This window comes from Marmota flaviventris, chromosome 12 (assembly GCF_047511675.1).
Source record: "Marmota flaviventris isolate mMarFla1 chromosome 12, mMarFla1.hap1, whole genome shotgun sequence".
Lineage (NCBI taxonomy): Eukaryota > Metazoa > Chordata > Mammalia > Rodentia > Sciuridae > Marmota > Marmota flaviventris.
In genome coordinates this window covers 12,853,798-12,879,549 of record NC_092509.1, presented here as the reverse complement: position 1 = coordinate 12,879,549, position 25,752 = coordinate 12,853,798, and the positions used below count along the sequence as shown (strand labels likewise).

General features: G+C 53.1%; 1 long non-coding RNA gene across 1 annotated transcript in view; it reads left to right on the top strand.

The window, feature by feature from the left end:
• Positions 1-25,752, top strand: part of LOC114102503 (uncharacterized) — a 45,586-nt gene that overhangs the window by 11,670 nt on the left and 8,164 nt on the right. The window lies entirely within an intron of this gene.

Sequence of the window (25,752 nt, the reverse complement as noted above, 5' to 3'; positions counted from 1 at the left end):
CTTGCTTTCCCACGCACCAGAAGGCTTGAGTGATTGTCCAGGGGGGTTAATGGTGTAGATAACTGCCCTTGGCTAGAAGGTTCTTAAGTCCTATCACCTCTTTTGGATTTTGTTTAATTTATCCAGAAAATTGCTGCATCTCTTTACTTCTTTCCTCTCTCTCCCTCTCTCTCTCTCTCTCTCTCTTTGTACTGGAGATTGAACCTAGGGACACTTAACTTCTGAGCCACATCCCCAGCTCTTTTAATTTATTATTATTATTTTGAGTCAGGGTCCTGCAAGTTGCTCATGGCCTTGCTGAGTTTCTGAGGCTGGCTTTGGACTTGCAGGCCTCCTGCCTCAGTCTTCTGAGTTGCTGGGATTGCAGGTGTGCGCATCAGGCCCGGCCTCTTGATCTTGGTTGAAACCTGTGGGGTCCAGGCAGCCCTCTGTTCCTGCAACCACAGCTCTCATTTTAGCTCACAACTTCTTTCCCCCTTGTTGGTCTTAAAAGTGGATGAGGCTGGCTGTAGTTGTCCTGAGACACTAGCCCTCAACTGAGAGGTGGCCCTTTCCTAAGAGCACATCAGGCCCAACACACCCGCCCACTGGGGGTGGGCAAGCCAAGCACTCGTCTCCCTCTTGGCCTATCAGAAACATTGGAGGACATTCTGTCTGTTCCAGCAATTTGGTTATTCATTTTCTACTCTCAGCTGTGTATAGACCACCTGGCCATAGCTTGGTTCACCCACTTTTAGTGCTCCTGACAGATGGCATCTGGAAGCCACAGTATGAGCTCTTTTCCTCCTCCCCACTCTCCTCCCTGAGGTCAGATCTCCTCAGAGGAATAAATGGAGGTAAGGTTAGGTGTGGGCATTCTCAGTGGCCAGTGGTGCAGAAAGCTAGGAAGGGTCTCAGAACAAAGCAAGGCTTTTGTAGCAGGCTGGACAATTGCCCCCAAGTCCCTGAAACCTATAGATATTACTGACAAAATCCCCTACCCCAGTTTATACTTTGAAATTCTAAGTCTCCAAGGTGACAATCTTAGGAGAAGGGAGATGAGGCAGAGTTCTCCTGGTGGGGTTACTGTCCTCCTAAAAGACACGTGGAGAGCTGTCCTTCCTACCAGGGGAGGGCAGAGGAAAGGAGCAGCATCTAGAACCAGGAAGCAGGCCTTCAGCAGAACCAAATCTCCCGAACCTTGACCTTGAACTTCTAGCCTGTGAGAAATGAATTTCTGTTGCTTATAAGCCACCCAGTTTATGAATTTGTTATAGTATCTGAAAGGATAAAGCCCTTTAGCTTATTTGGATAAAAAGGACTTTGGAGATATGATTAAGTTAATAATCTTCAGATGGGAGATGATTCTGGATTTTCTGGGCTCATAAATTCCATCATAGATACACTCATAAAAGACAATGAAGGGGAGACATCACATAGCTAGTAAAACTGTTGTAAGGACAGGTTCTAGTTGAGCTTCCAGGGACGAGGCCACCAAGAGCTGATGCTCCTGCCACCACCAGGGAGCTGGCCACTCACCTAAAGCTGCCTGACACCTGCTCTCATCTGCACCCCCAAAGTGGATGCCTCATGCCCTCCCTCTCTCCCCACTGAGCCAGGTCTAAATTCAGATCTTGCGCGACTGCCTATTGCTCGAGGAATTTAAATTGCACCTGGGACTTTGGCTGCAGGGGAGTCTGGGAAGTGTGGTTTTTAGTGTTCTGGCTTCTGCATCACAGAAGGGTAGCTTCCCCTTGCAATGAATGTCACTGTGCCAATGGCACGAATGTCGAGTGCGCCAACCACTTGTCTTAACGTGCACGCTTACTAAGGGCAAAGCACTGCTCCAAGCAAAAAGGACAGGGCCCTGCGAGGGGCTGAGCTTCTCCTGAGAGTCACAGCAAGTTCACAACAAGTGAGGTCATTTCAGACAGTAAGTGTCACAGACAAAGTTGTGCAATGAGGTAATGGTGGGGTGGTGGTTGCTTTATCCAGAACGGTCAGGAAGCGTCTGTTGCTGAGCCATTTCTTGCAGCCATCTGCATGGTGAAGTGGTAGCCATGAGAATGGCTGGAAAGTGGGTGCTTCAAGGGCCAGGAACGGAAGGCCAAGGCCCAGCCAGGAACACCTGGGCCTGCTCCAGGGAAGGAAGGGAGCCTGAGCAGCTGGACTGTGGTCAGGGAGGCAGGGAGAGGGAGATGAGGTCACGGGTGGGGCAGGTGTTAGGTCCCAGGGACTTTGTAGGAGTTTGGATTTTTTTCTTGTTGCAAGAGGAAGCCACTGGGAAGATTTTTTTTAAAAATCTGAGATAAATCATTTATTTTCAGAAAAGGCAAACTCCTGTAGTTGTATGTACAACAGGAGAACACTCAACAAAGTAATTAGTTTTTAAAATCTTGTTTACACCAAGGTATGACAGATTAACATAACCCATTTCTTAGCTTTAATTGTTATTATTTATTTTTCAAACAATTCTATGAGATATAAAGCAAATATATTTATTTTTCATAAAGAAATATTTTAAAATATTTATTGTATTATTTTTATATTTATTTGCCAGATGCATTAAATGAGGCAAAAATACAAACCATTTTGCTTTTGTTTCTGGACTTACCATGGGGTGAGGACCCAGGAAACCCATCTGCAGTTGAAAATGCCATAAGAGAAACAAGTGCTAACACACCTACCCACTCAGGGCACACCTAGCAACAGTACCCCGTGACTGAGAGGCTGACTGGCGCTCACTGCTGATCTTGTTACCACTGGTCCAGGAAAAGCTCAGGATTCAGAATGTGAATTATGGCTTCTACTGAACACACACCACTTTGGCACCCCTGTAAAGCTGACTCCCCAAAGTTGGGGATCATGGGTGCTGGAGGGCAAGAGCTGTGCTGGATCTACTGACCTTGAACCTCCCGTCTGGTGGGGACCTTCCCAGGTGACCAGGAGAGCTGCAGTGAGCTGAACGGTGACCTCCAAGACGCATGTTCACTGGGAACCTCAGCACGTGCCCTTGTCTGGAAACAGGGTCTTTGCAGATGTAGTAAAGTAAAGATGGAGATGAAGTCATCCTGGATTAGGGTGGGCTCTGAGTCCCTGGAGAGTGTCCTCAGGAGAGACAGACAAGGGCACACAGAGTCCTACAGAGAAGGGAACCTGATGGTGGAGGGAGTGATGTCTGTGAGCCTGGAAACACCAAGGGAGCCCCGGGACCCTTGTTCCCCGGGGTCTCCAGAAGGAGCCAACCTTGTGGATACCTGGGTTCTGGACTTCTGGCCTCCTGAACTGGGAGAAACAAGCAGTTTTTTGCACCACTGGGTTTGTGGCACTCCATGAATACAGGAGTGGTGTGATCTGATGGGTGCTGTAGATCATCAAGGCTGTGGTCCAGAGGTGAACTCCTGGCCCAGGCCAGGGCAGCAGGCTGGGGTTGCAGTAGTCCAGTCTGAGATGAAACGCTCAGATGTGGCCGTGCTGGTCAGGTGCTGAGAAGCCCTGGGGCTCAAGGTGTGCTGGGAAGTAGGCCTTGACTTTACCTGTGGGGTGGACGTGGTGGGAAGGCTCAGATGGGGTTTGTGGTCTACACCATAGTCAGGATTTGTGGGGCTGCTGCTTGGGGACCTGAGTTGGGAGGGAGAATGATGGTTTGCTTGTGCCAAGGGAGGGATTCCTGTTGGAACCAAGGTGGAGGTACCTAGCTGGCAGGTGGACTGTACCCGTCGAGGGCTTTAGGGAGAAGTAGGCTTAGGGAGGAGGCCCCTGGGAAAGTCATCTGTACAGGGCGATATCTGTCTGGGGACTAAAGGAGAGAATAGATGTGGGAGAGGGAACAGGCAATGTCAGTGCCCAGGGGACTAGAGTGAAGGCCAGCACATGGGAAGGGACGGGAGAAATCCAGGTGCAGGTGGACCGTGTAAGTCTCCTGGAGCAGGTATTTCCAGAAGGGAGGGTCGAGTGTGAACAAGACAAAGTGTCTGCCCTGGCTCCGGGTGGCTGTCACCTATGCAGGGAGGAGGGGCCACAGATACTTGACTGGGAGGTGAGGGTGGGATAGCCACCTCCGAAGCTCTTGGGAGAAGTTTCCCTCTGGAAGGAAGCATAGAAATGGCTCAGAGATGGTGTGGGACCTGGGGAGAAAAGGGGCCATGGCAGGGAGCTGTCCTTGAGGAGCTGGGGTGTGGCTCGGGAGTGAGCAGGGCTGTCCTGCAGCTGTATCCAAGGAAGTCAGATGGGGACCCTGTGGCGAGGGTCGACCCCCTGCAGCCCCTGTGGGAAGGCACCCCCAGCTTCAGACACATTTGTTTCTGAACATACCTCTTTGTTGAGGGCTGAGGACCACTGCATGCCTACCTTCCATGACCACCCACCCTTCTGCAGGGCATGGGGGAGTCTCTCTGCCATACCCTTCTAAGACCAGGGCCTGATGGCATTCCTGTCCCTGGGAAGGTGGGCTACTTCTTGCTCCTCCTCTTTGAAATAAAGCTAATGGCAGAACCCTTCCAGGCTTCTCATTAGAGACTGGGCACCTCCCTCTGCACTCACCCTTGGGGGGCTCTCAGACTTCCCTCTTGCCCCAGTGCCCTTATGGGGTTTATCTTGGGGACCACTGTTTCTCACATGGATTCTTCCTTAAGAAAGAGAGAAAAAAGCTTCCCTAAGTTTAACCTTAACTAATAAAATGATCTGATTTGCCCTCTTTAAAAAAATGATTTATAATTTTTATTATGAGTTATTTTTTCCTCCACATTTTTAATGATACGTTGTAGTTGTACATAATGGTGGGGTTTGTTGCTATAATTAGTACATGCACACAGCAGTTTTACTTCATAGAACATTTTTTTTTTTTTTTTGGAGTTTGCGTAGTCCCCTAGTCCCACAAAATATCCTGTCCCTGGGACAGTGGGACCAGTTTTGGACATCCTGCATATGAAAGGGTCAAAAAGTTCTGCAGCTAAAAACACCTTTGTCTCTGTTTTATCCAGCATTTCTCAAACATATTTGACCCCCAAACAGTGCCCACCACAATATTTTTTTGGGAAATTTCTGCTTATATAGCCAGTTTATAAGAAATACAGTAATTTTCATTTTTCACCTGATCCAAAGGACCTTTTAAAATATTTTTAGTAATTTTACAAGTAATTTGAAGAAGTAAGAATGAAAGGAGGTGAAAAACAGCTCTAATGGGAATTTTGACACTGGAATTGAACCACACAGGTTCAGTTTCTGCTCCGTGTTCTGGTTTTGAAGGTGCGCAGGCCCTGGGTGGGCCCGACTCTGGATCACATTTCCAAGATGGGAAACACTGAGTCAGCCTTCCAGTGATCTCTAGAAGGTTCTTGCTTCTGCCTCTCTGGCTACCTGAATTGTGAAAGCATGTAGGAATCATTTGAAGTCTTCCATAACATATTTTTCTTAAAAGGAAGATGGTCATTTTTTGCTTCATAATTGCAAAACATTTTCATTTTTGGGTCTATAAATACCAATCAAGATGATCAACCCAGCATGACTACTGTTTTCCTGCCAGTCCTCTTTGTATGCACACCTGCTTTCAACATTTGCTACAAAACACATCAAGTAGATTTCAGGGTGCAAACCTCATAAGAGGAAGAAGTACCCCACATACTTTTTCAGCAGATGGCATGGTCCAGGCTCTGGACAAAGATTGGCATGATGCAGCCCTTCTAGGTGGATGACCACCTGGAGAATACCGTACTTGCTTTTGGTCCACAGAAATATTTTATTCTCCCATCACGTTTTGAGTTAGAAAAACTCTTTGCGTCTGATGTCACGTTTAGTCTTCGGGTCTGAGATTGCCTTATGTAATCAATTTCACCACTGTCACTGGAATCTAGACACCTGTGATCTCCTTGAGTCCATCTGATTTATCTAAGATTTGTGAAACATCTTCCTTTATTTTTCTCTTTGATCTTATAAACTGAAAGTAAAGAAATTCAGAATTTCCAACTGCGTTTGTGCCCAACGCAAACTAACTTCAGACTAGAAAGATGGGATCTTTCACATCTTGGCCTCTCGCCCAGCAACAGGACAGCAAGAGGGAGAAGACACAGCAATGGCTGTCTTCTCCCTCTAGTGCCTCATCGTTTCTTTGAGAATGATTTGCAATAGTTCATGGATAATAATGAATTAGCAAGAACATATCAAGACACAGGGAAAATAATGACCCTCAGCTCAGCAGAGGTAGGTAAAATAATGACCCTAAGCTAAATGTGGTGGCACATGCCATAATCCCAGTAGTTTGGGAGGCTAAGGCAGGAGGATTGAAAGTTCAAAGCCAGACTTTGCAGTTTAGCAAGTCCCTGTCCCCAAAAAATGAAATATAATAAAATAAAAGAGGGCTGGGGATATTGTTCAGGGCTAAGTGCCTTAGGGTTCAATTCCCAGTACCAAAACAACAACAACAACAAATCCCCCCCCCCCCCAAAAAAAAAAAACCCAGAACAAAACAAAACCATAAGATCCTCAGATGTAGCTCAGATGTATAAAAGGGTCTAAAGGATCCACATAGTGGTTGCAATATAGAGTAAATGCTATTGTCATAAGAAAAATAGATAATTATTTCTTTGGAAAATTTCTGGGGAAAGAATAGAAGTCAAATTGTATCAGTCCTTACAAATATATAGAACAGCTCAAAAAGAAAACCCCGAACTGAACCTGGATCTGGTGGGTCCTGGTGAGAGTGAGCTTTCTCCCACATTTTGATTTTGATTTACACATAATCTCTTAAATGAATGAAAAAAGTGCTTTCCCTTTTTTGAGTGGTACAGAAATGATTTTTCAGAAAACATCATGTAGACCAGCATCACCTTCAGCTTCGCACTAAAGATTTGTCCTGTGCAATCTCATGTTTCCCTTTCCATATGGGATGCATTCCGCCACATGGATTTGGGATGCATTACGTAAGATGAGTGTGGTTCCAGAAAATAAAGAAAAAAGGCAAATGCTTTGATTTTAGTTCCTAAATATACATTCCATGTGGTATGTTTTATGTTATAACACAAAAAATTGGCAAAACTGTTTTTAGTTTCCCGAGATTTGGAATGCTTACATTTTGTACTTAAGCTGATCTATTTTTATAATTTTTGATGCTTTATTTCTAATGGACAAGATAAGACAGGGGATTTTACCTGTTCTTTTCGTAATACATTGCAGTATGTGGGATTTTTTCCACTAAGTAAAAGCCCACCAATATACGCCTGTTTTCTTTCAGCTCACAGTGTTGAAGCGCCAGAAATCCAGTCTGGAGGGAGATGGGTGGTGTCTTCACCATCTTGTGCTTCCTGCTGGGTGCTGGAGTTTCCTCGTGCTCCCGGGCTTCTTGTCCTCAGCCGTGCTCTGCTGTGGTTCAAAACAAACCAGAAGGCAGAGATTAAAGCAATGCAAGTCAAACACAGTCTGGTCCACAGAGGGCCACTGGGGACGTGTGGGTGAGTCATGAGCATGTTGCCCCGTCCCTCACACTTTAGAACCTTCTCCAGCAGTTCTGTGTCACAGGGAGAAGTTTGAAATAACCATCCTATTTACTGAGTTAAAAATAGAAGTGGCTGCAACATGTTCTTTGCTCTTTCAGGGATCCAAACTCCTGGGTTGCTTTCAACAGACCGAGAATCACTGGTTGGGAACGTGGATCTGACTGAGCAATGGGAGCCTGGCCTTTGGGAGCTGGCCTGTGCATGCCCTGCGTGCGTGGGAGACATGGGACTTGTCCTTCTTTGAGGCTCCCTGGCATAGACTCCTTGCTCACCATCACTTTTTCATTTTCTATTGCCCACAATGAAGTTCAGTTTCCAAGACCATCGCCCAACTTACATGCACCCACGAGGTTTGGGATTGGTGTTAACACTATAGCTGCCTGAGTAGCTACTTTGGCAGGCTAAGGTTCTGACCCTATGTTACCCGTCCCTGTCTTTGGGACTGGAGGCTGAATTCCATGCCCCACCCATTGGGGGCACTGCAGGCTCCAGGGTCCTGAGCCCCTGCCTGGGCTGAGAGGTAGGCTGCGGGGACAGGAGGGGCTGATGCTGGCCTCATGCCATCAGGGTCAAGGGCCAGTGGTGCACACTTTGTCTCCTATCCTGGGGTCAGCCAGGCCTGCACAGACTCATCCTCAGCCTATATCTGCAGTATATGCCTCCGAAGTTTCCATCAATAGGGGGCGGCTGGGTATACAGTGATGAGGAAGGGTATAGGCTCCGGGGAAGACCCAGGCACCCAAACCAGCACCAGTATCAGGTCACTTCCCTTTTCCTCCCCCACATGTGCCTTTCTGGTCTGTTGCACTGGGAGCCAGCTGCTAGCAGCCTGGGAAGGGCTGAGGTGCTCTCAGAGGCCAGCGTCTCCACAGGGAAGTGTTCCTTATTCGCCCCTGGTAGGAATGGCCAGGGAAGCCCAACAGAGAGACCGAGAGGGATCTTCTCCCATGTGCTCTCCCTCATGGTGCAAATCCCATCCCGAATGCAGGCAGGGTCCCCATGCTGCCACCCCAGCTCCTGCCTTGTTGTGAGGATGGTGCAGAGGGCTGTGGAGCCGGGGTTAGCTGGGTGGGGAGGGCTGCTGGAGGACTTGCTCAAGCAGGCTGCAGCAAGACCTTGGGCACGGTGTGGTTACCTCACACCCAGGGACCTGCAGGTGCATGCTGGGCTGTTTCTGGGTTCAGCCCAGAAACCCTTGACCCTCACTGCCACACTAATCTGCCTGGAGGAGCCAGGTGGGTGCTGCTTGCTGACCCTAGCCTGGCCAGGACAGCCTGGGGAGGAGCTGCAACCCATGGGGTTGAGTGGGCACAGGGCCATCAGCCAGGCCTACCAGACTCTGGTGAGAAGTCACCTGCCAGGGACCTGAGGGCTACAGGGAGCCCCTGACCCAACACCCCAGAAGGCAAAGCCCATCAGAGGTTGAGTTCCATGGTTCCCCTAAGCTTTCTGTCTCCGGCTGTCCCTATTAAAGGAGGGACAGTGGTTCAGGCTGCTGAGGTGGGGTGCTCAAGACCTGGCAGCTTGCCCAACAGACATCCATTTCTTGAAAATCTGGAGGCTGGACATGTAGGACCAGGATGCCAGAGGGGCTGGGGGCTGTGAGGGCCCTTTTCTGGGGTGCAGATGGCGCCTTCTAACAGAGTCCTCTCATGCGAACGTGAGCGGGGCTGCTCTCTGGGTTCATGTATGTAAGGGTCCTATTTTAGGGTTCCACTCTGTGACCTGTCTGGCTCCCAAAAACCTCACCTCCTAATACCGACACATTGGGAGGGGCCAGGTTTCAACATATGAATCTTGGGGTGACACAGACATTGAGTCCATGGCAGAACAGGTGCCATAAGACCCAATACTGCATTTCACTTCTCACAGAAACCCTGCCGGCAGAGGAGGAGACTGGCTCAGAGAGGTGGAGATGCTGCCTGGTGGGCCAGCGGCCACGGCCGAGTTGGGGGGCTGGCCTAGGGTGGTGCAGATGCCAGGACCAGTCCCCTCCCAGGGACAGGGAGTGACCTCCTCTGAGAGGACCGGGCTCCTTTCCAGCTGAGAGTGGGCAAGATCAGCAACTGCTGTGGCCAGGACTCTGTGGGGCAGGGTGTTGGGTGGGGGTCCCAAGGGAAGGCTTTGGCTGGTCCTGTTCGGGAGTCCTCTCTCCCTTTCCTTGGCCACAGGAAGGCTGAGAATGAAGAGGCATCACCCACCGCCTTCACTCCTCAGGGATCCCACAAGACCCAGGTCTTCCAAGCAGCCATTCGATCCTTACGCTTTGTGTGACTACTGGCCCCACTACGCTCCTGTGAGATGTGGCAGCTTGCTGCCTCCCTCCCAACAAGCAAGGGACCTGTGCTCTTTTTTTGTCCCAGGCTGGTGGCCTGGAACGGGACCCTGTTGATTCAGAGTGGCTCATGTACTAAGAGGAAGTTGTGTGGCTGGGTTCCTGCGACAGAGCACCTAAGGCCCAAGATGTGTGCACGTGTGCCCCGTTGTCCCCAGAGGCTGGCTATGGTCTGGTGGCAGAGGTTCACTCCCAGGGAGGAAGAAATCACCAAGTGACAAGTGATGTTTTGGGTAAAGCCCTTCTTGTTCCGCCCTCACCCACCTGGGGCTCCTAGGCTTCCTGGTGCTTCCCCCTGCTGTTGTTTCACTGGGGAGGGACCAGGGCAGGGAGGGGACAGCTGGGGAAACATTCCTGATTCTCTGTGCATTCCTTTCTTCCTGCCCACTGGTGATTCCTGATCTGCTTTGGGGTAGGTAAATAACTCTTCCCTATCAACGTCTGACATCCCCCAAACTCTGTGGCATGAACCATCGCCCCAGGTTGGCTCTTGGTGTGTGAGGTTCATCCTGTGGAATTCTAAGGAAATCTCTCTCCATACAGCCTGGTTTTGCAAATCAAAAGCCCTTTGATTTTTTTCAGACTGCTTCAGCTAGAGACAGACAAAGTCTACACAAGAGTCTGAAACAGGATCGCAGCTTGCTGGTTTCAGCATGCGGGAAGCAATCCTGCCCCCTGGACAGCAGGGTCCAGGCAGGTTGGCACCCATTGTTCTGGGGGCAACTGTTCATCTCAGACTTTATAAATGTGTTGACGATCACCTGAGGGGGGAAACGTTCTGAGTTTGCAAATGAGCTGGTGTGGGAGCCTTGGCTGGGTCTGGGAAGTCTGGGAAGCAGCCACCTCTTACTGCCTTAGACTGCCACCTTGCTAGGTATGCAGAATGAAGGGACTTCTGGAGGGCAGAGACAGCCACTGCGGAGCCCACAAGGGCTACACAGGAGGTGGGCCTGGAGGTGGCTATGGGGAGATACTGACCAGGCGCCTAGAAAGAGAGGCATTTCCAGTGCAATCAGTGGGATTGAAGGTGTGGGAGACAGGTGTTCACTGAGTGGCCAGGGCCAGTCTGATGGCTCTGAGGCTTTGTGTTGGAGCATGGCAAAAGAGGAGGTCAGAGAGGTGGGCTGGCTGGGCACGGAGTCTTGGAAAGTTGACTGAGGGGTGGTCTGGCGGGTGGTCTGGGCTCACTAAGGAGGGAGCCACATTCCAGGAGGAAGGTAGGGACAGGTGGAAGTGAGGTGCCAGAGGACAGCGACAGATGCTGTTATGGAGGCCCAGCATGGTGGACTGCAGTGGGCATGAGGAGGGGAGGGGAGGCCTGAGTGGGCAGCACCCTGTGGGGGAATCACCAGGTCTCTGGAGCTGACTCTAGAGGTGCAAGGAAGCTTCAGGTCTGTGGGTGGGAAGCCAGCCAGACTTCAGCAGCACTGGGGAAGCCTGGAGGGGTCCCTGTTGGGCAGCACTGGTGGCACTGCAGGGTGGTGACATTCAGTAGCCAGCTGGCCCTGGGGGCATGGAGGCAGCAGAGTGGCCAGGACTGTGGTGACATATAGATTCTGTGCAGGATGACCCTGCAGGAGGTGAGGCTGCAGGTGGATGGCCTCTGGGGAGGGCGCCTGGCGGGAGCAGAGCCATGGCCCCGGGAAAGCCCAGGGGCAGCCACACTGCCCAATGCACTGGAACATCTCAGAGGAACTGGACCTAGGAGAGGAGCACTCTGCCCTGGGTGACAGCTGGGGCTTTCTCCTGCTCCACCTGCCGATTTCAGTCTCGTAAGGCATTTTTCTTAGTGAGCGCAGTGGAGACCAAAGCCTCTCAGAACAGGAGAGTGGGAGCCTGAAGAAGGGCCTTCTGGATCCCTCCAGGGCCCAGGGCAGTCTTGACGCCACCCCTGTGCCCCCTGACACTGTCCCCCAGGCCTCATGCCCTGTAGAGGGACAAGGCGATTTCCCAGGCCGCTCAGGAGTTTATATTTTCTTCCTTTCTACTTTTTCTTTTGTTCTAACTAGTTTTACATGACAGGGGAATGCATTTTGACACATCTTTTTTTTTTTTAATATTTATTTATTTATTTTAGTTTTCGGCGGACACAACATCTTTGTTTGTATGTGGTGTTGAGGATCGAACCCGGGCCGCACGCATGCCAGGCAAGTGCGCTACTGCTTGAGCCACATCCCCAACCCCTTGACACATCTTATGTAAAGGGATATCAGGGGGTTATATTTCTGTCATCACAAACTCCTAAACAAGTGCTCTCAGGATGGTGATTTTTTGGGGTGCACCCCCAGCGGCAGTTGCGTTTCTGGGCTGGTGATTAAAGATGGCTATGCAGGTGGGGGTGGTAGGATGCATCCCATTTTTTCCGCACAAGATCTTTTCCAACTAAATGAATCCTGCGGCTGGCTGCATACCCTGAGATCCCCCCTCTCCCAGCAACGAGCCGACCACAGCACCAGGCCTGGACACAGCAGCTTCCCGCCCCAGCCCTCCCGACAGCCAGCAGAAGCCAATCAGTCAGGGTGGAGAGGTGGCCCTGGGCTGTCTGGCTCTCCTGGCAGTGCTGTTCACAGGCCGGCTGTTGAAGGGACACTCTTTCCTTCGCCCTGCGCCCTCTGAAGGTGAAGACTGGGCTTCCGCCTCCCTGTGAGCACCTGTTCCCTACCGTTCCGACAGTTTGACTAACTCATCAAGCTTTTTGTGCAGCACACACTCTGGCAGGAACAGAAGCAGCATGACACTCGCTGGATACGGGCTGCGCAAGCACCACCACGTGCTCCCAGAGCTGGGCCAGCATCCTGGGCGTAGCTGATTGGCACTCTGTCTCACGCCCACCAGCTCACAGTGGCGGAAGCTATGGACACGTGGATGGGGAGGGGAGGTTTGTGGGGTGTGCTCACATAGTTCTTCTCCATTTGAGAGAAGCCCACTGTAGGAAAGGCCCCAGTCTGAGGCAGTCACAGGCCCGAATTCGGGCACCTTGGGAAAGTGTGTCCTCACACTCTACTGACCTGCCAGGGCCAGCGTGGCCAGTCCTCTGTCCTCAGGCTTCTGTTCCCATGATGGTCACTAGGTGTCCAGAGCAGGAGGACAAAGGATTTTGAGGTCATTTGGACACACTCACCAAGACCATTGCTGGTCCATGAAGCTCTCACTGTCCTAGCTGAAGGGCAACATCTCCTCTGCTGGAAGCTGAGGATACTGCCTTATGGTGCAGATGCTGCACATGCGACATCACACACGAAGCCTGCCTCACTTCTTGAGAGGGACTGTGGCTTCAGTCCCTCTGAAGGATGCAGGATGGAGAGCCCTGCATCTAGGGCTGATCCCAGAAATGAGTTCCAGGGGTCTATGCTGAGGCTGCTGGTCCTGCTAGAGGTGATGTGGCCTCTCCCTTGACCGGCTGCAATTGCTTGGGGAGAAAGGCACACACCAGGTCAGGAGCGGTTCTTATCCTAGTGAGGCTGACCCCAGAGCTTCTAGGCCTCGAGGATGCACTGATGGGCCCAGCATGGTGCTGACAGGTGGACAGGCAGAGGCTTGCCTTCCTGGGGCTTACCACCTGGAGCATGGCATTTGCACATTCTCTGTGAAGATCCAGATAGTAAGCATTTCCTACCTTGTGGGCTGTGGGTCTCTGTCCTAACTAGCCATGTGGTCACTGTAGCTGTAGGTGGATGCCTTGGTGTTCCGATAAAACCTCACGTTTTTGGTCAGATTTTGCAATTTCTTACTACCCAGATTTTCCCTCTGAGCCTCTGAAGGATGGGAACATGTTCTTGCTCCTTTTCTTTTTCCCAGAGCCTAGCGTGGGGCCTTACTCAGTTTACACCCCCCAGTCATTTCAAGAAGACGCTGGGGGCTCCAGTTATGCTGACAGTTCACACACTGGGCCGCCCTTGAAGGGCCTAAGTGCTGCCCACTGAGGTGCACACCTCTCACAGCGGATACTGGCGCTGGGGCACTTTCTAGTTCATTCTGTTGTCTTTTCTATTCCCTCCTTTCCTTCCCTTTCTCCCTTTTCTTCTTCTTTCTCCTCTCACCTATTTTCCTAAACATTTATTAGGCACTTTCTGTGTACAGACACTATGCTTGGCTCTAGAGACACAAAGAACAGTCAAGACATAAGGTTGGTCCACAAGGGGCTTCGATGAAGGGAGAAGAGGCCTGTTCTGCCTCAGGGTGCTGAGCTGTGGGCACATGGGCCCAGGCCTTGCCTCTCCCCCAAAGCAGGGAGTGGGCATTAGCTTCCAGTGGCTGCCTCAGCCTCTGAGCCACGGGTTAAATCTGAGGCTGTTCTGCAAGGGCGCGGGCCTGGCTGGTGTTGTTTCTAGGCAGAGGCTGGAACCTGTGTCTCTTGTTTTGATAAAGCTTTGCTGTCAGAGTTTGAGCAATAGGTGTGGATATCTTGAAGCAAGATAGTGGCCAAGTCCTCATCTAGGAAGCAGAGAGCTAAGCTGAAGAGGAAATTTGCAACCAAGGGAAACAACCAGCAGGGACCAGATGAGAAAAAGGTGGAAAAACATAACCCAGAGGCACACTTTGCTTTGTTTAGAACACATTTTCCTGTGAACCCCAAAAGCTGTGCCAGGTGTGTGATGAGCAGCCGTGGACGGCGGAGCCCACCTGGGGCCTGCTTCCCACTCCCTCCCTGCTCTGCTCTCAGGTGTCACCTTGGAGCTGGCGCTGCCAGGTCACATGGTCCTGTGCACCCTGTACTGTTGGAGGTTAGCACGTGTCCAGCCCACTTTACCCAGGATCTCTCAATGGCCGTGAAGCCTTCTGCTCTGTCCCATTAATCCTCAGGTGCTCTCTGGTTCTGGCCTCATTGAGAGGCCACGGGTTCATTTCTCCTAAGATGTCTTCCAGCCAGTGTGTTCTCTGACCTGGGGCTTGGTCTCAAGGCCTCCGGCTCACAGAGACCTAGCCGGGGACAGCCCTGGCTCTGGGCAAGGACAGGAGAGAACCCCAGAGGCATGCACACAGTTTTTGGGTATGTGGGTGCCAGCTGAGGTCCCAGCCGGGTTTCCTAGGAAGTCCAAGTATCACATCCCACACCTTGGGTGGAAGGGAAAGAGGACAGAGGTGGGTCAGTTGGGTGAGGGGCTCCCAGGGACCCAGGTCCAGAGGGTGAGTGGACTTTTATCCCTTTCAGGGACTGGAGGATCAAAGTGCAAAAGATCCCAAAACTTCCTGTCACCATACCTCACTAATTAGGCAACTCCTGGCAATTCGACTTTGGACTTTGCTCTTGAAAAGAAAATCCTGGTAGATCCAGGAACTCGGCAAGACGTCAGCGTTTGCTCAGGGGTTGAGGTCCCCTGAACCATCTAGGTCACCTGCCCCAGACTGGTGGTTAGTCATGGCCTGATAATAACAAGAGAGTACGTCAAGCTTCACGTGTGCTTTGGCATTCAGCGCTCATATCTGTGTGTCTTGCCGTGACCTCGAGGATGAGCAACGGTGGCCTACTAGGTGCTCACCTTCGAGCACCTGCTGCCCTCCTGCCCCTGTTCCATGCACGGTCGACGCATCTTCTCTCTCAATGCTCACTGTAGCCGTGAGTGATGCAGCTGTCACATCAGGAGTGGATCAGGCTCCCGCAGGATGGGGAACAGGCCTGCCCACAGGTCTCAGGGGGCCACCATCTTCCCAGGCCATGGAACAGGGAGAGACCAGGTTATCTGGCACCTGGACTCCCATCTGGAGCTTGATGCAAGTGCCCCCAGCAGAGGTAGAAGGTGAAAGGAGCTGGCCTCAGATGGCCCTTGTGACCACTGCCTTGTTGCCCACCCAGCGTTGCTCTCTCTTGGGAAGATGGTGTCACCTACCTTGGCCCCAGTCTGTGGGTTCAGGGTGAAGACCCCTCTGTATCCAGCTGCTCAGCTGAGAGGACTGTTCTGAACAGGGTGCAGGGCAGGAGGAGGCAGGGACCTCTTCCAGGGCTGCTGCAGGCCCCGCTGTGCTGGAGAAACTGGAGAGGACCGTGGCTCCGGGTGAGCGCTGGGTGGGCGAAGGTGGCCGTGGCAGCAGCAAATGGCAGGGTGAGGGCTGAAGAGCAAGGAGCAGTAGAGTGCCAGATAAGGGACCCTCGCCCAGGGGTGCAGGCAGGAGCATGTCCCGCTGAAGGCAAAAGCTGCAGGAGGGTGAACCCATGTTGTCCCATGTCCCCAGGTGGCAGCCATGTTGCTGAGGACACCGTGTAGGGGAGCACCACCTCCTCCCAGGCCACCTGCCCACTGAGGTGCAGACACACTCCTGATTTCCTCTGAGACAGGGTAAAGCGTGGGTTGTTAGGACATTTCTTAATTGCAGGGAGACCACATGGCAAACTCCTAGAGGCAAGTATGTGGCTCTGTGTCCTGGTGATGGTGACGGGGACTAGGCTGCCTGGGGCAGCGGGCCTCGGTGCCTACGGCTCTGTTCTGGATGTTCTGCGAGTGCACTTACTGCGAGGTCATGGAGGAGAGTGGCTGGCAGGACAGAAACGATCCCGGTAGACTTTTTCAGGGTTAGAAGGAACGGAGGTCCCAGAAGGTTGAGTGGAAACTGCATCTGGTGTGGAGGAGGGTCCGGATCCACCCTCATGTCTGACAGCTCCATGCCTGGGGTGGGGAGCACCCGTGCTTGACCAGGTGTGAGTCAACTTGGGGACGTGGTTCCTGCAGGGAGGGGCAGCAGGCAGCAAGTAGGTGGCCTTGGGGGTCCATGCTAGGAGCCTGTGCTGGAGGTCTTGGGAGACCGCTGCCTGCTCCCAGGGGAGTGGCAGTTCTCTGTGGTCTGCGTCCCAGGTGACACCCGCCTAGGAGGATGAAGGGTGCTGGGAGGGAATTCCCTGTGTATCTTCTCCCACCAGGTCCCAGGGAAAATGCCCAGGGAGTAGTGAGCATGAAGGTGAGGGAGGAGGAGGCGAGCTGCCCAGGAAAGTCAGAAGTGAGGGCTATGCCAGGCGGAGGCACAAAGGGAGTCCCGTGGCCAGGCAGACAGGAGATGGGAGGCCGAGAGGGAGGCCAGCGGGCTCCAGGACAAAGAGGGTGGGAAGAAGTGTGAGGCAGGAAGTGCTTCAGGCTCTCAGGTGGGGAAAGGCTGCCTGCTCTGCAGAGGAGCCTGGAAACCAGTAACAGGATACGGAGGGGCCAGGAGAGGAAGGCCTGCCTTCCCCAGGGAGGGAACAATGGCCATTCTTCCATTGAAGGCTGACATGCCCTGAGAGAGGAAGGGCCTGCCAGGAGGGAGGGCCAGTCAGGGGACAGGAAGGAAGGGGCCAGAGCCTGCACCGACCAGAGGAAGGCCAGAGGCCCCTGCATTGCATTTGGAACTCAATACACCCGCCTCCAGAGCACCAGGCAGCCGGCAAGTTCCCCATGGCCATGGCGTCACTGCCGTGGCTTTCCCAGGAGCCCTGCCCCTGCTCTTCCCTCCCCTTGGCCTCTTCCAGGACCCCAGGTTCCAGCCTTGCTAGGGCATCCTGAGGCTGGTCGAGGCCAGGGTCTCCCACACCACCCGCTGGGTTCTGAGACTTCCCATCTACACACACGGGAAGAAGGAGCTCCCAGCATAATAAAGGAATCGGGCCAAAGTAATCAAGGCCCCCAGCCCCCCAAGGCGCCCGTTTCCAGGACAATCAGGGCCGCCCACTGAACAACACTTGCTCAGTACAAAGGAAGTGCATGACGGGTCCAGGGGAAACGTCTGATTGTTGGGCACACAACAATGGACGGGTGGGCTGAATGGCACTCACATGTGAGGCCGCTGTGCCGAGCAGCCCTTCGGAATCCTAGAGAGCACCGTGGAGTGGCATGGGGCGTTCCCACCGAGGACTGAGAGGTGTGGCCTTCACACTCAGTCCTTCCCTTGGGGCTGCGCTCTGTGGGAGTGACTCACACACTTCATGCCTCACCTGCCTTGGCCTGGTTCCCCATCCCCTCGACAGGAGGTGGGCCCTTTGTCAACAGCAGCGGGTGGCACCATGGACTTCATTTGGCATGAGATGAGGATCAGGGGGCCAAGGTAGCTGAGAGGAGGAAGCAAAAGAAGGGCTCGGGGACCTCAGGGAAAGCAGGCCTGTCATTTGCCAAGGACTGGATGTTTGTGACCCCTTCGCCCCAACCCCCAGTGTGACTGTATTTGGAGAAAGGGCCTTTGTCATGATGCTCAAGGATAAAGGAGGTCATTAGGGTGAGCCCCGATCCAATAGAATTAGTGCCCTTCTGAGAAGGGACAGAGAGAGCTCTCTCTCTCCACTAAGCAAGGACTGAGGGAGAAGGTGGCCCTTTGTGAGCAGGGAAGGAGGTCCCCACTAGGAACCAGCAAGCCAGCGCTGTGGTCTCTGCTTCCAGTCTCCAGACCCACAGTGTCCCAAGTAGCTGGGATGTGGTTGTTGTGCCTGCCCTGGGGGACTTCAAACCTGAAAGACTGAAGAGATGAAACTCTCACTGCATGTTCTCACTTCCAGGTGGGAGCTGGAAGGTGGTCTCAGAAGTGGAGGGCAGAGTAGTGGCTGTGGCATCTGGGGACATGCTGGGGAGGAGGAACATGGAGAGGGTAGTTCCTGGGTACAGGCACGCAGCCCTAGGGGAGGAACGACTTCTAGATTCCATAGCAGGTAGGTAACTATTGTTGGTAGCAATGTATGGAACGTTTCAAAATGGCTAGTAAAGAAAGATTTTGAATGTTCCTGACACAAAGAAATGATCAACGTTTCCGGTGGCAGACATGCCAAACACCCTGACCTGCACCTTCCACACTGAGGATGTTGAAATATCACCCTGCACCTGGTAATCATGTACAATTACTAGGTGACAATTAAAACTATTTTACAAGAAGGGTCAGGAAGTTTCAGGGGAAAAAGGTCCTTCAAGGCCATCTGAGACATTGCCTGTCCAGTTGACAGCAGCCCTCCCAAGGCCCACGGAGCCTCCCCAGTCCACTCAGCGTGTTGTGCTGACTTGGTCTTGTTGGCACAGGCGGAGGAGCAGAGGCTCCGGACACCTGCACCCTTCTCAAGGCTTCGCCCTGTCTCTATGGGGCCCCTCACCTGCAGGCGTCAGTGGGTGCTACTCCATCCCGGTCACCAGTAGGGGCTGTGTCTTCTGGCGGGAGGTCAGCTCTTCATGAACCAGGCCCATCTTCATGCAAATGTGTCTGGGAATAGCAGGGAGCAGAACTGCAGGGTATTTGTGGCGGAGAGAAGTGGGGCTGCTGGGGAACAGATGCTTTATTGGGCTCCTGTGGAGCACCAGCTGCTCCTCTAATGTGTCCACTTCAGGCTTTCAGTGGGGAGCGACTGCTCCATAAGTAGCAGGCATATGAGCCAGGCATGGTGGCCACGCCTGACATCCCGGTGACTCGGAGGCCGAGGCAGGAGGATGGCAAGTTCCAGGCCAGCCTCGGCAACCTAGGGAGACCTTGTCATGGGATAAAAGTTGAAAGGGCTGGGTGCAGCTCTTGGTAGGTTGCCCTGCAGTCTCCAGTGCTGCGGCAAGAGGAACAGGCACGGAGCAGGGTGTCACTGTGCCTGGGGACCTGCCAGAGCCCACATGCCTCTCCCAGTGACACCTTTGTGCCTGGCCCTGGGCGCCTTCTCATTTTCTCTAAGTTTTATAATCTTTTCCTTTTTTCTTTACTTTCTATTTTGGAGAAAAGTCCTACCTCAGGAAAGTTGCAAGACTATTTAGAGGCGCAGGTTTCCTCCTCTTCTGGGCAGAGACATTACTGGTAGCTTTGTCTGGGCAGCTTGAGGTCCAGCTGTAGGCATTGCAGCCCCCAGGTAACTCCATGCTCTCTTCACCTGCAATCCTGTCGTCTATGCGGGGCCCATAGTCATGGCTGCCCAGATGTCCCAGGGCCACGATTGCCCCAAGCGATTTGCTTATCCTGTCTCTTTAGCCCTCTTTATCTGGAACAATCAGTAGCCTTTCCTGGAAGTTCACAGCACTGATTCTGGGATTGTGCGGATCTGAAGAGGGAAGCAGAGTAGCGGGACTGCCAAGAGTGACTAGTGGACATTTGTGGGGAGCACAGGTCAGGCTCAGGAGGGGGCTTGGGGCTAGGAAGGAGGTGTGGACATAAGGCCACAGGGAATGACTGTTGGAGAGGTCTGAGGAGGGCCACTGCTCCCATCCATGGGCTAGGCCTGAGCGTGGCCAGCAGGTAGGCAGCTGGGGTGGGGAGGACAGAGCAAGGTAGTGCTAATGGAACTACAGTGGCCATGTCTGTCACAAGAGATATTGGTGACCTCCACAGGGAGCTGCCCTGTGCCTGGGCTGTCCCTTGGATGAGGTGAAGGAGGAGTCAGGAGTCCTGGTGTGGAGGTGCCCAGCAGCGGGTGGTGTGAGCGTCTGCAGAGCCTGTGCCCCTCTTGTGCACACATCTGCCTTGGTTGCACGAGCCCTTGTGCATCCCACAAACGCCTCTGCACTCCTGTGAGGGATCTGGTGGGAGCAGGAGGGTGGACGCAGGCACGACAGCACTCCAGGCCGCAGCCCTGGCTCTGCCCCATGGCACCCATCCCACCTGCTCCTGGTGACTTTTCCCTGTGAGCCTGCAAGCTTCCCAGGGAGGACAGGCCCAGTCTGTCCACTGTGGCATGTCACTAGAACCGCCTGGAGCCTGGCATGGAGTCCTCACAACTGACAGAAGAGGTGAACCCGGCTCTGCTCTTTCAAAGCCGCTGAAGTTCTCCCTGGAGATGACCTGGGCAGTTAGGTTCCCACTTGAGACACTGCTGAGTCCAACCACCTTCAATGGTGACGTTGTCTCAGGATAGACTGTTCTAATAAAGGGGGGGGGGGATTCAATTCCAAGTACAGATGACCCAGTATAATCCAAAATATCATGAGAGGAGTTTATTTCCTCACATAGACCAAGTCCAGAGCAGCCACTAAGCCCTCGGGGACCTGGCTCCTTCCATACACTGCTCTGCCCATCCATGGGTGTGGTCTCATCCTCTTGTGCCAGGCTTTCAGTGGGGAGCGACTGCTCCATAAGTAGCAGGCATATGAGCCAGGCATGGTGGCCACGCCTGTCATTCCAGTGACTCGGAGGCCGAGGCAGGAGGATGGCAAGTTCCAGGCCAGCCTTGGTAACCTAGGGAAACCAAGAAGGAGACTCCACATTTCAGGCCAGTGGGAGGGGGGTGACAAAGAAGCAGCTCAACATGCAGCCACAGGACCTTCTGTGTATACCCCACCATCTGTTAGCTTCTCCCGTGGTGCAAAGGAGGCTGGGAATGCCATCTTTTCTCTGGGTGGCATGTGCCCAGGGAAAAGGCCTTGCTCTGGGGAGCAGTGGTCTGGCTTTGTCTGGCCACCAGCAGTCCTTGCCATAGCTGATTTGGGGAAGGCCTGGTGTGTCTTTCTTCTTACTCCCTCTTGTGCAGAATGGGATGGTGACCAGAGGCTTGGGCCTGGCACTCTTGGGACAGGGGTGAGGCTGGTCCACCTTAGCTTTTGCTAGAAGTGGGGCCAGTTGGTGGTGGTGCATTGTGATTGGCTTCCTCGTGTTAAGTGGCACCAGGCAGTCCATGATGCAGGGAAAAGGGCAGGCATCACCTAAATGCCTGGAAAAACCCAAACCAAATCAGCAGCAACCACCCCAAACCCGAGAAAGCTGGTTACGACCTAGGGGCCAAGGGGGGAAGGGAGGAGACCCGCAGCAGGGCCATGAGTCCGTCACGGCGACTCTCTGGCCTAGTCTGTGGCGATGTGATTGAAGAGTGCATTTACTATCAGTGGATTTTAAATCTCCTTTTAAAAGCGTGAGTCTCAAGGGAGTGTGTCAGAGGCGGGCAGCTGCTCCCCAGAGGGCAGTTTCCAACTTACTGTGGCTGAGCCTATTTTGTTTTATTAAAGAAGGCCAGCTGAACCTGCCTCCGTTCTCATGCTGTGGACTCAGAATGCAGAAAGCAGAGCTGCCTCTGCAGAGCCCAGCCAGTAGGATGCCAACGAGGGACTATCCTCGCTCTGAGCCCTCACTGCCTTCTGGACTCCAGGTGGACCCTGAGGGTGGGGGAAGCAAAGGCTGTGGGTAAAGGAGGGGCAACGTGCTCCTGTTTGAGCAGATTCCACCTGAAGATGAAACGCTTGTATTCATTCAAGGCCTCTCCGTCCCGGGCCTGGACGCTCCGTTTCGGCCATGGCACAGGACCTGCCATGCATGAGTATGCGCCCATAGGCTGGGCCTCGCAGGGCTGGAGCTGGTTTTTAGCTGTGTCTGCTTCTGTCTAAGCCCTTACGTGTGCGGCGGGCCAGAGAGGCAATGTAGGACACTGCGTAAATCCACCGGGGAGTGAACAAATCCAAAGCCAGGGCAGCTGCTGATGTGCAGGGCACACTGCATTCTAGTCCTGGGCACCCAGGCCTCGGGCATCCAAGGCAGCCATAGAAGGCAGGGCTGTGTTCTCGCCTCTGGGGTGAAGGGAGGGAGCTGGGAGACTCTGAGTGACTTGTCTGCTGGCCCCTGCGTGATGGAGGTGGGATCAGGATGGGGCAGTCTAGAGGGGGGCAGCTGGCATCATCACCGCCAGTGGATGCTTGTGCAGGACAGGAAGGTGCTCCCTGGCACAGGCGGGGGAGCCCTGGGCTTGGATGGGAGTACAGAGCAATGTCCCACATAGTTACCTCCACACGCCACAAGCCAGCCAGTGGGGTCAGCCGCCCTCCCTTTAAACATGGTCACTGTGGATGGCGAAGATCCTCAGCTGGCTCAGCCCCTGCTCTTCTGTATCTTGCTTTTGCCAAGGCAATAGTAGCCCTTTGGCTTTGGGTCTGAGTGAAGATGCACCTCCTCAGAGGGGGTCTCCTGTCCCAAGCTCTTTGCTGTGAGGCCACATCACCAGCATTACTCAGGTCACTTTGACCTGCCAGCTTTTTTATGTCTGTTTACCAAGCCCCAGAGAGGAGGAGCCACGGTTGGACTCTTCCCTCATGTGGCACTGACATGACCAAGAACTGCAGCATGGTTTCTCTGGTCTCTTGGCAACCCGCCGGCTGCCCTGGTACCACTGGGCTGTGGACATGGCAGGTGTGTTCCTTGGGAGATCATCAGTCTAGTGGTAGCAGTGGGAGGGCCCCAGTGACACTGTGATCTCCATCCACCTTGGGAGTAGCCGATGGGGTCCATTGAGGTGAGCTGAAGCAGGGAGCAGGTGATGCGTGGATGAAGCTTGGGCTTCTGGAGGCAAGGGACACACAAGGAAGGGGACAGTCCAGCCACAGTAGGCAAGGAGGTCCAGGCTGTGGTGCCGGGTCTGTGAGTGTGTTCAGTCCCGTGGGGATCTGCATTCAGTGTGCCTGTCTAGCTTGACTCCATTGGTAGCCTTGAGCAAGTGTCTTACCTAGCACTGGGAGCCTGGCCTGTGTCCTGACTGTGGCTTCCTGGGCTTCCATGACCCAGCCCCTGAGCAGTTGCTGGTCCTCTTGATGGCCTGGCTCCAACACTTGGAGCCTAGTCATTGGTGCTGTCCTTCAGTCCTAGACCTTTCCCAACCCTCGCCCCCATCTGTCCTCCGATTGCCCCCGGCTCCCTGGACTGAGCCTCCTCCAGTTTTTCTCGGTCACTACCCTGTCTCATGAAGGGTCCTGCCCAGCCTGGGCTCCTGTGGCCTGGTGTCTGCTGAATTGCACTGAGCCTGGCAGTGGGAAACAGATTGATGATCGCACATCTTCCAGGCCCAGGAAGCAGAACCAGCCATGTTCGTTTTGCTACAGAGGAGGGTAGTGTAGCGTGGAGCCCAGGGCTCACTCGCTATGTGCTGTTTTGAATCTGAGTTAGAGTCAAATTTGTCTCTGATTATCTGGGTGAACTCCTTAACTATTTGTTTGTAATACCACCAACTATTTCCAGATGTTAGCGCAGCATGTATACCGTGCCACCGAGGGTGGAGGGGTTAGTGCTGAAACCATTTTTAATATAAGAAAAATGCATATGGAGAAATTAAATCCCCTACTAAAGATCCGGCATTGTTTACCCACCACAGGTTTTTTTCTTGGCTGGAACACATCTGTCTCCCTCTTATTCCAGCTGCTCCCGCTAGCTCCAAACACTGGGATTTCCCGATTCCTCTCTGGTGGTTCAGTGATCTGGCATCTAGAGACCAGCAAAGGCAATTTCAGAGTCCTGCTAACTCCCATATGGAAATAAGTGATAGTCTCATGGGGTCACCATGAAGATGAAGGGGGGCAGCAGACAGAAAGCACCTGCGATGGCACCTGGCTCCTGCTCAAGTTTTGGTGAAGACCAGTTTGTCTTTCTCCTTAGGAAGACCCATTTTCTCAACACCTGCACTAGAGACCTTGCTGCCTCTGATGTGGGCTTATCTATGGCTGATCCAGAGTCGAGAGATTGGGTAGAAAGAACAGGCTTGTGGAGCTGGGAAGACATGTGTGTGAATCCTGGTTTGTGTCTTCCTCCCCGGTGGCCTTAGGTGCAGCAGCTTGGCTGAGTGTCAGGGCCTTCATTTGTAAATGGAGAACGTCCTGCTGAGAACACGGGCCAATGGTGAAGTATTGCACAGAGATTGCTGTTATCACTGTGTCTGCCACCAATTTTGGTAGTAATTTGTCACCAGAGCATCGTATTCTCAGGTATCTTCATGGGTGCTGTGAAACTGCTGTATTGTGATGCCAATCATTCATTTATTCATCTAACTAATATGTATTGTGTGCTTGCTCTGCGACAGGCACTATTCCATGTGTTGGGAATGCAAGAGTCAGCAGGGCAAGCCTCAGTCCAATGGGTGTCACATTCTGGTGAGAGGGACAGACAAGAAACCCATAGGTCATGGAAGTCTCTGTAGGTGTAACAGGGGCTCAGAGATGAGTTCGTTGGAGAGACTCACAGTCTGGCTGGCATACCCAGGCTGGCAGTGAGACAGCAGTTCCTGGTCTTCTCGACCATTCAGCTTGTTCCTGGCAGGGTCTTTGTAGTGCCCAGCCTTGAGCAGCCTCCCTTTTTGACCCTAGGGCCTTCTTCTTCCCCTCCAGCCCTTTCCTGCACAGGCTCAGGGGCTTTCATTGCACTTTGGCCCCTGACTCCCAATCTACTCTCTTCCTGGAGAAGGAGGTTCCCGGAGCTTTGAGAGGAATGTTTAGCTGCTCTCCAGAAGCAGCTCAGGAAGCTAGATCATGCTTCTGGCTGTTAAGAAGCACTTTCTAGAGGATGGCCATTCTCCACCCCCAGATGGCTCCCTCACACCCCTGGCCATGCTGACTCTCGAGGCCTTGTTCCACCGAGGTGTGGAGCTACCACCATTGGGGCAGCCTGGTATCTCCCCGCTTTTCTCCACCTACTAGATTCTACCTACCTATGACGTCCACCTCAGCGGTAGAGAACGTGAGCTGATTCCCCATATCTCTGATTCTGGTGGTCCAAAAGCCCTGAGGTTTTGTTGGACACACAGCTAAAAGTGAGGTCTTCTTCTCTGCCTGGTGGACCATGTGACTGGGGACTCCTTCCTTCCTTCCTTTCTTTCTTTACCGGGGATTGAATTCAGGGGCACTCAACACTGAGCCACATCTCCAGCCCTATTTAGAGAAAGGATCTCACTGAGTTGCTTAGCGCCTTGCTTCTGCTGAGGCTGGCTTTGAACTTGGGATCCTCCTGCCTCAGCCTCCTGAGCTTCTGGGATTACAGGCGTGCACCACCACACCCAGCCTCCCCCTGCCTTTCTGGCTGGTATGGCTGTGCAGTTGGTGTCAGGACTTGGTTTCTTGGCAGAGTAACTAGTTGGAAGGTGCCTGGTCCTGGAGTTGGTGCAGCTTGCCCCACAGTCCTGGACCATGGGTGCTTGTGTATTCATCTCCGAGAAGCTGTGGATCTCCCTATCAAAAGCCGCCGTTATTTGGGTTATAGGTCAGGTTAGAGACCCCAACTTGAGATCCGGGACATTCTTTCCGCTCTGTGAAGTCCTCCCAACCTGTCTCTCCAAAATATCCCCAAGGAATGTGATTC